This window comes from Colius striatus, chromosome 4 (assembly GCF_028858725.1).
Source record: "Colius striatus isolate bColStr4 chromosome 4, bColStr4.1.hap1, whole genome shotgun sequence".
NCBI lineage: Eukaryota > Metazoa > Chordata > Aves > Coliiformes > Coliidae > Colius > Colius striatus.
The window spans coordinates 27,096,091-27,108,277 of NC_084762.1; positions in this window are offsets into that span (position 1 = coordinate 27,096,091).

Here is a 12,187-nt window from a genome sequence, read left to right on the forward strand (position 1 = left end):
AGTGAACCTGGCAGACAACTTGTACTGTCTGAGTGTCCATTTAACAGCATTTTGCGACAGTGCATGTTGTACCAGAGCATTTTTGGGGAACACAATGATTCATCCTATTTACCTGTCCCAGCATAACAATAAGCAGTATGAACACCGAGCAGAACTGCAGTTGTTCTAAGCAGCATGTAACAAGACCTCAACTCAGCCAGAATGTTCGTGTGGAGTTGTGTCACTACTTGATCTCTACTCAAAGGCACTGTTTATGCAAAAGGAGGCCTGGACAGTATCTGCCAAGCTCTACTTGATTTGACAATTCTGGTTTGCGCTGGAAAAACAAGGTAACACAGATAGTTACCACAGAGGGGATCCTACCTGAAAGCACTGTTAAAGGAGACCTGACCTACATCTGCCCTCTTCAGTGACTTAGGTATGTACTGATAGAACCAGGTACAATGGAATGAAAAGCACTTCTTCCTTCTTTTCTTCTTTAAATAGTAAACAGTGGTTACAAAATAAAACTAAAAACTATCTGCTCTTTCACACTTAGAGATATTAATTCTTTTTTTGGTTGTGTTTTCTTACATTGAAATAAAACTTGTAGAGAGTGGAGAAATGTATTTTACTTTGTGTCTTAAAAATACACTGGGCTAAATACAGCTTTCCTTGTACCTCTAGGCATGAAATGAATAGTACAATTCACATAAGTATCCTCAGAAGCAACTGGCACTCAGTCTTCTGTACAGGTAAAACCAAATTCATTTCTGAGCAGTGTGGTTCAGCAGAATATATTCTGAAACTACCCTGTGCGTGCATCTGCCTTTGACAAAGATGGGATGTGCTCACTGAAAGTAAAGCACATCATAGAAAATTTCCTCCATAAAATGTAGTTCTTTTTCACCTATGTAGTCTCACTTAAATTAATGGAAACTGCACATAAGCAAATGCTAGAATACTTTGACTACAGCATTACAAGGAGGAATGTCTTTTGAATGAAGAAGAGGATTAACGCTCCCAGTCAAAACACAGCATTAAAACAGCAGTGTACACTCTGCCTTCAATTTTCAAGCTGATGGATATACACTGTAGTGTACATCACACCAACCTGGAGCACTAGCAGTATCAACACAGGAGCAAATGGGAGCACCTAAAATGATGTAATGAACTACAGGCCTTGAATAATGTTGTCATTAGCAATTTTTAAATGGAAGAGATCATACTCTGAGAGGTTAAATAACTGCAGTTGTTAAAGAGAGTGACTTATTTAAAAGAGCTTAAGGTCTCAAATGTAAATGAGTTGGAATTAGTCTTCCAGGTAGTTTATGCAATGTGAGTTATTTATGTTACATTGGTTTAGTATCATTTTAGTTTTTATGGCAAAAACTGCTGTACCTGATGCATACAGACCAGGACTTTCCAGCTTGGAAAAGTGATGACAGAGTGGTGATAATAGAAGTCTGTGAGTAGCAGTGGAAAGAGAGAAAATGTGTACGAAGTGATTGTTTATGGTTCCTTGAAATACCAAAATCAGGGTGAACTAACTGAAGTTATCAGCAACTGAAAAACACATAAAAGGAAGTAAGTTTTAACAGAAAGCAAAATTAAGCTTTTGGATTCCATCGTTATAGGAAATGGTGGACATCAAAGTAAAACTGGATTTGAAAAGGAATTAGAAAGATTCAAGGAAGAAAATCCATCAACAAGGATATAACCTCAGATGGGAAATATTTTGTTACTGAAATGGTATTTGCACACACTATTTTAATAAAGAAAGTATATTTTCTATTTGTGACTATATTATAGTTATTCCTAAAATTGCTTCACAATAGATATCAATATTTTAGTATCAAATGTTTTTATACATCAACATTTTTAATATCTAATTGAAGATATTTCTTAAAATTGCTTTTGGGGACAGGTTTTTTTTGCTTACTTCTTTTTTGTGGGGTTTTGTTTTATTTTGTTTTTCTGCTGAATGTAAAGAGAAGAATATTTCTTATTCTTTCTTCCTCCTGACTTTTACCATTTTAGTTCCTGTTGTCCTGGTTTCAATTGTGATACAGTTAATTTTTTTCCTAGCATCTGCTAGAGTGCTGTTTTGGATTTAATGTGAGAATAATGTTAATAACACAGTGATATTGTGTCTGTTTCTGATCAGTGCTTGCTTTAAGTCAAGGTGTTTTCAGCTTCTCCCCTTTCCCTGCCAGTGAGTAGGCTGGGGGTGCACAAGAAGCTGTGAAGGAGCATGGCCAGGACAGCGGACCTCATCTAGCCCAATGGATATTTGAAGCCATAGAATCTCATGTCCAGTATATATGGAAGGATTTGGCTTTGGGGAGGAGGGCCTACTGCTTGGGGACTGGCTGGGCATCAGTCAGTGAGTGGTGAGCAATAGCATTGATCATCGCTTGTTTTGTTTATTCTCTTATGTCGTGGGTTTGTGTGGAGCTGCTTTTTACTTGGTAACGATGAATGGGTTGCAGTGCTGGTCCTATAAAATTCCCCAAATTTCCCCTGGCTCTGAGGTGGACTCACCTCTGGCTTGGTCAGGCCAATCTGGCACCTCTGCCATTACTATTTAAGAAGGGAAATCTGTAGCAAAAGAGGAGGTGGAGGAGTGGTTCAAGATGGAGGCAACCAGACAGATCCCATAGTCAGAGAAGGAGGAAGGAAGGAAAGAGGAGCCTTGGACTGGAGACCCTTCTGCAGCCATGGCAAGAACACAGGCTGTGCTCTTGCAGCCCATGGAGGACAATGGCAGGACTGAGAGCCATCAGCAGCTCCAGGTGAGTGCACCCAGACATATAGGAGACTGTGTGAGGAGGCAGCCATGGTGCAGGCCATGCTGGAGACCCTGCAGGCCCCAGAGACACACACAAGAGGCAGAGAGGAGCTGCAGCCCTCAGGATGAAGGCACGTCAGAGGGGCCTGTGCAGGGCTGCCCAGAATGTGAGGCACCCTGAGCTGGAGCAGGGGAAGGACTGTCAAGGAGCCTGCCTGCCTTGAGGAGGGACAAGTGGCAGGAACCATCAGGAAAAGACTAACTAAAACCTCCATTCCCTGCCCCCCTGAGCCATTCAGGGGAGGAGAAGGAGGTATAAACACTGGGATCAGGTACCTGAGGCTGGAAAAAGGAGAGGGGTGGGGGAAAGAGGATCTTAAAAGGCTGGCTGTTCTCCTCATGATCATGACATTTTATGTTGTTTTCTGTTTGTTATGGTTTTGGTTGGCAGTACATTGAAATATTTTTTATTTCCTTCCCCAAGTTGAGTAGTCTTGCCTGTTTTGCCTGGGACCATAAGTGGCAATTGAGCCCCCCCTGTCCTTAGGGAGTTCAAAAGGTCCTTGGTATTTATGATTGATCATGGTCCTTTGTTCCCAGATGGGCTTAAACCATGACATCTTATCATTACTATTCTTTTCTTTCCTTTTCTGTCCTATGAAAGTGTCCTTACCTCAACTCATGATTTATCTTTTTTCCAGCTCTCTCCCCGATACCACTGTGGAGGGGAGTGGCTGTGTGGTGTTTAGCTGCCTGCCAGGTTAAACCACATCACATGTTTTCTTACTTTCAGTTTGGTTTCGGGGTTTGGGGTTCTTTTTGGGAATTGATTTTTTTCCAAAAATCTGTAACTGCATAAAAACTACCATAAGGCAAGGAAACAGGTGTGAGTTTAGTTTTTTTTTTTTTTTTTTAAATGAACAAAATCACAGTGAAAAAGAAATATAATGGTATTGGTGTCAGGGGAAAATCCTAGTGGACCATTCCTAACTGTAGTTGGAAGAACAGTGCCTAAATCCTAACTCAATCGGTTGTTGACAGAGAAGGGGAGGAGAGATAGATACAGTCAAACAGAACCCCCAGAGAAGATGATAAAAGTCTGTGGCCTGACGGGGTCTTGATGTCAGCCTCTCAGCCTTTAAACCTCTCTCACTGTAGTTAGTCATTTGTAAACAGATTACTCAGAGAGGCAGAGTAGGAACATGACAGGAACAAGGCTGTGGGAGCCAGAAATACCATGATTAATGATGTTCTGCAGACATGCAAGAGCAAATGCACTCCATGTTCACAGCATCAAACTCAGCTGCAGTCTAACAATGATTCCATAATTGTTCTCTTGGCATACGGCACATGGCTCTTCTTCTAAATATCATTTTGTATTAAAATTCCTGGTGAACTTTCAATCCAGACGAGAATGAACTAAACAGTGAAGCTTGTCCTGGGGGGGTGCGGGGGGAAAAGCTTTGAGCAAATGGCTGGAGAAGTGGTGGTGGAGAAGAAGGGCCCACCTGGAACAAAGACTAAATATCATACTGCAGTCAACAGGCAACACTTGAATCACTTAAGGAGTACCGAAGTGAAAGAACAGGGAATTTCACACATGCCCTATCTAAAAAGGGCATCTTCCTGACAGAGAGAATTTTCCTCTGGCAAAGTTTTCTCCTGAGGCAAGCGTGAAGGATAAAGCTAGAAGTGGCAGGGCAGAATCTGAAGAATCTTCACCTGAAGTGCTCTTCTGGTCCCCAGCCAGCATGTCTACTGTTCTGATACCAAACCACAACTACCCTGCTGCAGTGCTACGTAGAGGCAAGGTCTGGTTTGCCTGCTCCAGAGTTGTGAGGAAAAACAAAAAGGTTTAGTTTTACACTTACATTCACCTTACCCCAAAACCAGAAACATCAAATAATTTCACATTTTTGCTGTCTTTTCATCAGTCACATGTGATCAAATCTGTTGATGCTGTTCATTGCTTTCCTGTCATGATCTTTGCCAGCATGGCTATCTGACTGGAATTTTATGGTATCTGGGTGGCTCCTTCTGGAAGAATAAATTGATACCTCCTGTCACGCAGCCTCAAACTGAGAGCATTTTTTATCTTTTACAAGCCTAGCTCTTGGGTTTCCCACCATCCCAATGTGCAATTCAAGCAAAGAATTTTAATACAGAAATATTCTAAAATATTCTGAAAACAATCTAGATGCAGATTTAATAGCTAGATGTTAGTCAATAACTTAAGACTTCAACCAAATGTCTATTCATTACGTATCTTCAACTATTACAGCCCTGGTTAAAGAATAAACCAAAAAAATGCTTTTCAATCTGCTGTCTTCAGAAGAGGTTTGCTTGGAAGCTTTTGGTTTTCTTCTGGGATATTTTGTGCAAAGATTCCTTTCAGCATCTCTATTCTATTGTTTTACTTTGAAAGCTTTTCCCTAGAATAGCTTTCCCCTTTCTTAAAACATAAATTTGTGTTACTGTGCCCAAGACACAAAAGTTAAGAGAGATTCTGAGGTCTGACCACAGAAGTGGCACCCAGACATTCTCCGAGTGGGCCTGCTACAGCTGGAATGGGGTGGAGGAAACAGCTCTACCAGAAAGTGTGATCAAATGCATCTCTCAGGGGATGTTATTAATGGGAAAGTTGTAATTCTAGCAAAGCTGTAAACACAGGTAGCTGTGGGCAGTAGAGGTGGTCTCTCTAACCAAGTTGGACGGGAGTCGCTCACTTCTCTGCTTCTTTGAGGTGGATGCTCTGTTTTGGCACCTCTTTTCCCCTTGAATTGAGCAGGCATTCAGGACTGACTTTCCAGGCACACTGCAAGATCTGCCTAAGCTTTGAGAAGGCTGCGATAGTGTCTGGAATTTACTGGTGAAGGTAATTACAGCTTTGGATTGATTTAACTTCAGGCTTATTGGTTTCTTAAACTCTTTGTGACAGAATAAAGCAGATGGCTATACTTTTTTCACTAGCAGTATAGAAAAATACTTACAACCTCAAAAAAGGATTCATTTTCTTATTAATGGCAAAAGGTAAATAATTTATAAAAAGGCAAAATTTAGGTTCTATAAACTTGTATTTGCAGAACAAAGTGAAATACCAACCAGACTTGCTATAGACATCAACTTTTTATCCAGAACTGTGTAATGAAAACAATTCAGTTGTCACATCTGACTTACCAAATGATAGCTTGGAGCTGCAATCAGAAGTTCTACCCAGGTAGCACCTCATGGCACACAAGGCATGTGCCTGAGATGTGTCATCAGAATCTCTCACTTACTACACACACACATACAGAGTAAAAAGCATTCATTAAACAAATAAGAGTAGAAATGGGAAGATTTATTCTGGAGATGGTTGAAAGCCTAACAGGAAAGCAAATTTTATTTTATCAAATGGGAAAACAATTGCAAAATATAATTTTGTTTTGCCTGGCTTGCATTTTGCTCTCTTTCTTTTTGTTTTAAAAATTATACCAACTCTGATTTCTGTGCAACTGTGTTTCACAGTTCTTTCTTTTCCCCCGAAGATTCTATCACTGGCAGTTACCCTTATGTCACTTCTAATTTCAAAGTTGATGCTTAAGATTTGTTCTGTGGCATCAGTATGATTGGTGGCATGTTGACTGCTATTCCTTCTGGTTTTTAGTACTCTATCAGATAAGTTTTACAGTCCAAACAGAGAATACAGAGCTAAGTGGATCTTCTTACAGCAGACTGGAAGATACATACTGCTAGCAATGTTACTGTGACAATACATATACTGTAATATTAAAGCTATATTTTAAACTGAGAGTAATCTGTAATCAAAATCAAAGGTAAACTAAAAAAAAAATCAGTGAATGTTAATTTTATTGAACCTCTGGAAAATAATTCTTAGATTATGCACAACATGATTGCAAAACAGAGAAGAAAATCAATAGGGCTCGTTTGAAAAGCTTGTTCCTACTCCTTCAGCAAGTACTGCCATTAGCAAAAGCAAAAGTAGTACCCAGTGTCCTCCATGTGCAGTTCATCACACTGCAGTCTTCACAGCATCACGTGCCTATCTGTGCCCAGACCAGAATAATAACCTTGAGTGTAGGGAAAGCTTCAGAAACTTTTGTTGAATTTAATTTTATCTTAAATCTAGTGGCCAATGCCATGCAGTTGTCTGCTTGCCAGTGACTGACTGACCACTGATATCAGTGAGAGTGATATGGGCTGTATGAACTGGAGGTAAACTTCAAGTACTGCTGAGGTCACTGAAGGCATATACCCTCACTGGTACCTGTGTAAGAAAGAAGAGAATCACCTTTGCTATAAACGAGAAGCTCAGATTGTGAGCTTACAAGTTAAAAAAAAGGATGGAAAGAGGTTGGAGACCTCAGTCTGGCCTTATGCTGAGAATGGGTTAAAATTTCACTTAATATGCAGACCTTCCCCATTCTGCTACAAGCCTGAGGACCTTTTGATGCCAAATACTGTTTTCAGTGGTTTACCAACCCTCAAAGTGTACTAAGACTGAAAGCATTTGGCTATGCATCTATACATCACAAGGATCTATAAAATTTCCAGCTTTTTTTGATTGTTAGTCTGATTTCTATGTGTTAGGACGAAAATAGAACTGCAAGTCATATCTCAGTGCCTGAGTGATTCCCACTCCAAGCAGCAAATTTCTCTTAGGCTAAACTTTCTGCTCTAAAAGGTCAAAATCTAGAGTAGAGAGGGAAGCATCGACTTTCTGGTATTTTTCATGCTGAACAGGAGATGATCCTTAGGAATTTTTAGCAACCCTTTTAAGTTTTGAACCTCTGCCAGTGTATAGCTGAAGGAGAATGGTAAGAAGTAAATGCCATGGTAGCAGACAGCAAAGACAGACACATTAGAATGAAGACATTTGGCAACCAGGTATTGAGGTAAAATGAGTAAAATGCAGTAAAACAAGATGCTTACCATACAAGAACATTGACTCGGGACAACTGTGTGTGGTGTGTGGTTACACTCAGTGCATATAACAAACTTCACATTTGAAATAAAAACTCATTGGGGTGGGGGATTTCAGGTAATTTTCAGTACAAATGATACGCTAACTGGAAGCAAGCATTGATTGCTACTCAGATAAGCCAAATTTCTTGATAGTATCACATGAAGTCTCTTGGCACAGTCCCAATACCTCATGAGACCAATGGAACTGACACAGTTCAAGGCTGCTGGAGCTCCTCCCTTATAAAAGCAGCAATACAGCCAGTTCTGGCAATCAATACCTCCCTGTTCTGCCAAATTCTCGTGTGAATTCTCCATATTCACAATACCCAGATGACTTCCTTGAGCTTTTTGGAATATCCAGGGTGCGAAGAGATGCCGAAAAGACGATCTGTTGAGTACAAGCAAATTGAAATCTGTCTTAATATGGAGTAATTACCTGCTCTATGTGATCGTTATGTTCTGAAAACAACATGACTTTAAATTTTTGTTTCACTTTCCTAGAATATGCATTTATCTGCCAGGAATCTTATCTACCTGTACCATGAGGACTGTGTTCAAACATATAGCTGATCATCCATCTTTTTTCTTAAAATGCTTTCAGTGATTGTCAGGTCAGAGGGATTATTTCATTCATTTATTCCTGAAACAATAATGACTTTGATCATAACCAAATAGGTCTGATGCAAAATACTAGGCAGTAACCAAGAACTATACAACAAGGAATTATTTCTACATTTTTAAAATATGCATTAGATTCTTTTTTAATTCTTTTCCATCTCAATTCTGAACAGAGATAGGAGAACTATGTGGAAATTAGTTATGAATTGTTGATGAATTGTTGATGATCAGTACCATCTCTCTGTGCAAGCTGAAAATGGGAGGAACTGCTTAAATTTACATCACTGATCTAAGGTCCCCCTGGGGGGACATTCTTCCTGCCATTTTTTGTCTGGACTACAGCGAGAGTAGTATTACTACAGCCAGGTGACAGCAGAAGTTATTGTGAGGTACAGAAGTTTACTTCAGAATCTTCATAGCAGTGGGAGTTCCTTTCTGCAAAGAAAAAAACAGATTATATGTATCTTAACAGTGTGAATCATTGGTAGGTACCCATCCCTGGATCATCCAGTCCATAGCACTGTTATGTATGCTTAATTGAATCTGTAAATTTTCTTTGAGGAGTGTTAAAAATTTATATTTCTACGTACACTGTGAAACTTAGTGAAGGAATTCTAGTACACAATGATTACAATTTCCTTACTTAAAAGGACTATGCAGGTCTTGGATTTCTTCCGCATTCTGAATGTTAAGTGATCTCTGATAACTTACCTTGAACATAAGAATGTGTCACATGATATTTTCTTTTTTTCTAGCACTGTATAGCACAGAGTTTCTGCTGAAAGGGCCGCACAGCAGGGTGCAAGAATACAGGAAATGTATGGAGTTTAGACAGAATTCTTCAATACAGATTCTGGATAGGTAAAGCACTGGAGGAGCCTTTGCTGGATTTCTTTCTCATGGATAAGGAACTGGTTGATAATGTGATAATCAATGACTATCTTAGCTGTGACTACCATGAGAGCATAGAGCTTAAGATCCTTTCAAGATGGGCAAGAAGGGAGAAACCAGACAGTTACCTGCTGGTCAGCCTTACCTCAGTCTCCAGGAAGTTTATGGAGCAAATCCTCCAGGAAACCACATCAAGACACGTGAAGGCCTAGCAACACAGTTCTAGATCCCACAGCATCCTTTTAGGAACTCAGTGAGTCACAGACTAGACTGAGACATAGACTGGTCCAAGGTTTGTGATCAATGGCACAAAGTCCAACTGATGGGCAATCACTAGGTGTGTCCCATGGGAGGGACCTGAAGCCCTATGTTCATTGATACTGGGATCAGTTCTGGTTAATGCCTACTAATGACCTAGCCATTGAGACAGCATGTACCCTTAGCAAGTTTGCAGCTGACAGCACATTAGTGGGCAGAAAGGGAGGTGGGGGAAGGCAGTCAATGCACTGGAGGGAAGGGCAGCCATTTGGATGGGCCTCAACAGGCTGCTGGAAACATCCATCTCCAGAGACAAAAGTGCAGAGTCTCTGCAATATAAGTGCTGCAGAGTCCTGGGGCTGGGGCTAGGGTGTCTCAGAAGCTCAGCAAGAAAGGACTTTCAGGTCCTAGACACAGAAAGTGGAATAGGCATAAATAGGTATAAATAGTGAGCTCATGTGATGATGGAGGATCACCCTGTACTGGGCAGTATTATTGTATCATGGCCAGGTCAAGGGAAGAGATTCTTGCCCTCTGCTTGGCAAGTAGAGGGGTCATGCTGGACAACTGCATCTGGCTTTGGGTTCCTTGGTACAGAGAGAAAAGCAAAAAACTGGAAAAGTCTCACAAAGGAACTCCAGGATGGTTAAGGTGATGTGCAAAGAGAAAGATCTGTGTTTATTTGGCTTGATGAAAAGAAGATTAGAGAAAAATTTAATTTCAGTCTTTACTTACAGACAAGGTAGTTCCACGCACTTTTGGAAGTGCACAGGGAGAAGCTAAGAGGCTATAAACGAATTGCAGGAGAAACGAGACAGGAACAAAACCGTATGTGCTATTTCTAAACCACCACTGACATCTAGTTTCCAGGAAAAATACTGGTAGCTAGATTAGCACCACAACTTAGAAAAATCCATGACTGTGTTTATGATGCTACAAGTACACTAATTCGAAGGTTATGGGTAGCATAACCCCAAACTAATAGACTTTAATAATAAACATAATAATACATGCATTAAATCTGCTCTAGGAAAGGACACAGAGCTTGCAGGTGTAACCTCTCAATAGAAGGCACTGTAACATGTGGAGATAGGACACAAGTCTGTGTCTGTGTTATCAGGCTAAATCATTAATTTCTCATTAAGGACTGACTCTCTGTCAACACACTATACATATTGATGTGCACTGAAACAACCTTTGGGGTGCTCCCATCTGGCTCCTCGGGTGGGAAATCTTGGACTTGGAGAGGAAACAATTTACTCACGTGTAAGTCCTACTCTCAAAGGCAACAGAGATGTAAGTGAGCCAAGTCTGGCTTGAACTGGTCTGCTTATAGTACTCCACAGACACTAGAGCACTGGGAAGGCTGTGAGCCTCCTTTCCCTCACACTGGACCCATTTCAATCTTGAACAAAAGCAAAGCAAATGACTACTCGGGGCCCTGGAGTAAAACTCAGGAAAAGGTCAGATTCTCTTTTTTGTGCCAAGAGCAAATCTCTCACACCCATGCCGGTTGGGCAACTTTGTTTGCTGGGGACACAGTCACAAGTATGTGACACAGCATTCAGGTTCTGACAGCCAAAAGAGGGGAAATTTCATGTAACAATGCCTGTGGGCAGCCACAGTCTCACACCATTGCTACAGCACTCTCAGCTACAGCATCCTTACCTTGATTCCAAACTGTCCTGTGTCCTGCTTCCTTTTTCCCAAGAGAAATCAGATTCCCACTTCCATAGAAATGAAGAGCTTAATTGGGCAGGAGCTGTGGCCAGACAGGACAGGAGAATCATCTAGCAATAAAAATATAGTGGCCTGGACCATGACCAGACAATGACAGCGTGTCTGGTCATCACTTTATAAACCCCAGATGTCTGAAGAAAGATGGATTTTCTATTGCATTCACATCTGACTCCTGCACAGAATTGCTTATCTATGACTAGAGCTCTGGCTATGTATTGAGTCAGATATGACAGAACAATGACACAGAAAACAAGTACTGCAGAGGACTACATCACTGACAACTACTGGCAAAACTGCTGTGTTTGAGTCATGTTCCTGAATATATTGCAGGAGCAAATTAAGAAGCCCTACTGTTTGCACAATCTTCCTTTCCACACACCTTCTCAATTATTGTTCTTCCCTGAAAGGGAACTAAAAAAAATATAGTTTTGGGGTGAATGAAAAAACATCCACAGCCACTTACTGCTGTCAATTCTCAGATGTGCTTTCAGTATAAGGAAGACAGAAGAGCTAGTATGCCTCAAAAATTACATGGGTTTTATTTATGGACCCCCCCCTACATTTGGGAAAACTGTGGCTATGGAAATAATTTATGGTTTTGGCAACATAACTAAAGGTTAGTATGTAGAAAATATGGCTGTGTAGTAACAATTCTAACAGCAGACTGATCAATAAGCTGGCAGATTGGGATAGAAAAGCAGGAGTTAGAAAAGCACACTCCAGAAGATAAGAAGTACCCTCTATACTGAAGGATCATACTGAAGAGCAACTTAACCTGAGGTACTCTACATGATAAAAGAGTCATGTTGTGTAGCTGGACAAGATATCATGCGATGTGGAGCCAACTGATACAAGACAAGTAAGCTAAGCCTTACAGCGTGGGTTTGTATTTGAACTTGTACAAGTATAAACCAAGTTGTACATTGCTCAGTAAATCTGAATAGT